Source organism: Diabrotica undecimpunctata, chromosome 11, assembly GCF_040954645.1.
Source record: "Diabrotica undecimpunctata isolate CICGRU chromosome 11, icDiaUnde3, whole genome shotgun sequence".
Taxonomy (NCBI): Eukaryota; Metazoa; Arthropoda; class Insecta; order Coleoptera; family Chrysomelidae; genus Diabrotica; species Diabrotica undecimpunctata.
This window is the reverse complement of record NC_092813.1, coordinates 28,675,442-28,679,649: the sequence shown is the minus strand read 5'-3', so window position 1 is coordinate 28,679,649 and position 4,208 is coordinate 28,675,442. Positions and strand designations below refer to the sequence as shown.

At 26.6% G+C, this 4,208-nt stretch overlaps 1 long non-coding RNA gene across 1 annotated transcript; it reads right to left on the bottom strand.

The window, feature by feature from the left end:
- Window positions 1-881: 881 nt before the first annotated feature.
- On the bottom strand, window positions 882-3,380 carry LOC140452973 (uncharacterized). The gene is made up of 3 exons (XR_011952268.1): window positions 3,067-3,380; window positions 2,954-3,012; window positions 882-1,185 (listed from the first exon to the last, which is right to left on the bottom strand). It is a non-coding gene; the product is annotated as an uncharacterized lncRNA (long non-coding RNA).
- Window positions 3,381-4,208: the final 828 nt, after the last annotated feature.

The following is a 4,208-nucleotide window of genomic DNA, read 5'->3' as shown; positions in this document are numbered from 1 at the left end:
TAAAAAAAAAACACAAAATCCAAAAAAAAAAATTAAAAAACACAAAAATTCACAAAAAAATTATAAAAACAAAAAAGGCCACGGAGAGGCCACCCCGATCTTCGAGACTGCAACTTGGACGCTGACCAAGGTGCAAGCTCGAGGATCTTAGCTTTTACACTACTCTGCATAACATCACATTAAGAGATCAGATGATAACGGGAGAAAGTCGCTTATAGACACCTCGTGTAATTATTAGGCTACATTTATGGGCACCTTCATTACCCAGAGTGCGCATAAATATAGTAAGTTCGCAGTAACCTTGAAAAAGCAGCCAGTCCTTATGAGAAATCACCTTCAGTGCTCATAAGGGAGGGAGGGGGTTTGACTGCGAAAGCGAAAGCGTTACAATAAAATTTTCACCCAATCTTAATAATCTTCTTTGATAACTATCGTTCCTTCCTCAGTTAATTTGGAAAATGATTCTGTGTTTAATTTTATAATTTTTTTAATGTATTTAAATGGTTCTCTGTATGGAATACAAATTACTTAAACAAAATGTAGTAAAATATTTATCCTAAATGTAAACTATCATGACATTGCAGGTGTGTAATAATAACTAGGAGCTGTTTTATAATTTATTTATTTTTAAATTGTCGACATTCACTTAAGGCAAAACAGGATTTAAATATTTAATAAAATCAACATTTTATATAAAACAAAATGTAGTGAAATTCTAAAATATTAGTTTTATACAAATTGCATCACAATGAACAATAAAAGTTAAAAAGTTATTTTAAACGATAGGTGTTATAAACTAAAGTTTTAATTCTGATTCAGTCCTTTTCTTCAAATAAATTTAAATTTAAATTTATGAAAGCCATACATTCCTGTTTTTTGGCGCCTTTTTGTTTATTACATGTGTAGCAAAAAAAGTTAACACAAGTTTTTTGTTTTTTTCTGTCCATTTTTCGCGAGATATTTTTTTATGCAAAGGCTCATTCTCAGTAATAAGGTCAGTATTCTCCCTTTGCAAATTTCTCCACTTTCACATAACTGTAAAGGGATTTGTACACTAAGGCTCTGTTCTTGACCTTCTTTAGAATTCGCATTATTGGTTTTTTGACCAGGAGCTCCCAATTGAACATTTATTAGATAATGATACACCTTGGTTTCCTGATCTTCGATTGGTAATTTATTTAATATCTAGAAAAAAAAGTTTTACTTTTTAAATAAAAACGTTAGTACTTGCACACTAATATGAGTTCATATTTTCATAAATATAAAATTAACGGAACTAATATTTTCATTAAAAATCAGGAATATGCAAAATTTTTTTGGAGTTTACTCTCTAAGAATTAATTGTCATATAAGGCCCCCTTTATGGAAATTTTTTAAAGAGTGAAATTTATAAACGCGTTATGCTTTTCTGCGTGACGTATCTTGGGAAGCGTTCACAATTGGGAATACATTTCGATTTTAAAATTTTATTTTTCCTTCGTTTACATTTATTATACCTAATTAATTATTAATATTACTTATAATAAATATGCATATCTATAAGTGTTTTACAGAAACGATGCAAATGAAGACCTAGCTGAAGTGAAGACGCGTTTCGACAGGGTTGAAAGTTTGTTTTCGGAAATTAAATATTAATAGTTATAAGTTTTTATTTTCATTTGAATCCATATTATTATTTAATAGATTTTTCATTTGTCAAAGAAATATCAAAAAACATAATCATTAACATATGTTTCTTAAAACACGTCAATGTCTAGGCTCAATAATGTAGAGTACTAGATTGCAATTTTTTATTTTAGCTTAGTACAATACATTAAATATGAAATATTTACTAGCAAATAAAAAAAAATAAAAAAAGAAAGTGTTTTTAATAAATACCAGTTAATGAATATAAAATACAAAAATATCTTTAGTCATTTGTTAGGCGTTCTTAATTTCTTTGCACCTTGTTTTATAAAGTTCTTATTTTCTACTCACATTAATAAATTTTATATTCGTATTGCATTTTAAATATAATAAGAAAAAACGTTTCAATTCAAAAAGAAAATTCTTTATTAAAATATTATGAAAATTCAAGATGATATTAATAGTGACCAAAATTAATTAAACATATATTATGTATTTTATTTAGATAATGCCAGCAAAACCCTAACATATGAATAGGACTATATCTTTAACTATTATATAAAATGCCTTTATTTACATTATTTGCATATTAAACATATATTTTTAAATATCAATATAATAGTTTTTAGGGATAAATTTCAGATGTTTTTCTGTATGACACGCATAAATACACAATTTTTCTTTTATTGGTTTTTGAATGGAGCCGGAAAAGTATATTTATAAAAACATAAACAGTTATCAATCCAAGTTTCACTGCTGTGTATTTAATACACAAATCATATGTTCAAGCGATTGAAATTTGAGGTTGTTGGTTAAAATAAACTAAAAATACCTATTGAAATTTAATATTTAAAAAATTTTAACGAACGACTTGACCTTAAACTTGATTTATATTTGAGAAATAAATTGCGAAATAGCGGGAATTTCTGTTTATAGTAACTAAACATAAAATTGCTGTTCTTTGCGTTCCTTAAATAAATATTGTAGTTAATATTATTAACTCTATTTTTATTAAAAAGTACGTTTACAGAAATAAGCCCCTATAAATGTATTAATAAAACGACTGTATATACCGTAATTAATCTAATATTGATGTTTTATATAAATTTTATTATTTTATGAACAACTTTCGGTTAAGAAGTCAAAACGTCAATACAAAAATATAATTTTAATTCGAATTATTGTGGCTTAAACCCATAAACATATTTTTTAATGTAAACGTGCTCCAAGTCAAAAGTTTTAGAACTAAACCTTTATTTATGTATGTTATATCTAAGCGGGTTCTAATAATTTGTTTTTAGTGGTGTCAAAAAATAATATTGCCTACCTCAGTCGTCAAAGAGCCTGTATTATTTTCATCTTCTGAATTATGAAATTCATATACATCTGTAAAACACTAATATTAGTAAATTATATCACTTATATTATAATATCACCTACCCTTTAAATTATTTTGAGCTAGTTGAACTAACATTTTACTACGTTGGCTCATCTTGGAAAACATATAGCGAACTTTAACTTCCGCTAATAACTAACAAGTAAACCACAAAACGCACACTACCAATCATTTTAGCGCCAAAAAATTTGGCAACATTGCGGGGACTGGGTCCGTCCAGTGAATGATACTTTTTCATATATAAGGGTCTGGGAAAACGGTTAAGTTTGTTGGGTCTGGTAAAGATTGTTTACTATCTTAAATTTTTTTTTTATAAATTTTTTTACCCCTCTCAAGTTCCCTTGAATTAATACAATAAAACCACCTAAACAATACAATATATACTTCTTTTAACATTATATTTCAACTGGGTCTTAGGTGGTCTGTTAAGTGTCTTGGGACTGGTAGAGATAGTTGAATCAATATATATATATATATATATATATATATATATATATATATATATATATATATATATATATATATATATATAGTTTGAGTTTAGTTCTTGAACCTTAATATATATTTTTTTTTAGTGGATTTTCTTGGGCTTAGGTTCATAAAAAAAAATTTGATTTGGTACTAAGGCATTTTCATATATTTTTTCGATGTTTCGGCAGGAAATCCATGCCTTTTTCAAGAAGTAATATTGACTAAAAAAACATTTTATGACAGACATAATACGATTTAAAAGATAAACTTTTGACTTACCAAGCATGTAAAAATTTGTTACTAACAAGTAGACGTCACAATTAAAATAATATTAAAAACATAGGATATACCCACTAAGTCACTACATGTAAAATATATTTTAGATCTAATGTGTTGTTTATTGAAGTTAGTTTATCGTTTAAACAACCAGTTATTTTAACATCATAGGCGTTCTGAGATTGTCTTTTTATGTGTTTTTAAATTAAGTTAAAATATATTTTGTTCAAATTTTTGACATCTTTTTTATCATTTATTGCATTATTATTTTTTTTTATTTGTATAGACTCTAGAAGCTCTCTCTTTTTCCTGTTGGGTTCACTTTTTAGGATCTTGGTTTTCTCAAAATCAAATTTATGTTTTTTTTCGTTTTCATGTTTTGTGAGGGCGGTTGAGTTTTTTTTGTCATATTTGTGGGAACGTATTCTTGAGTTAAGTA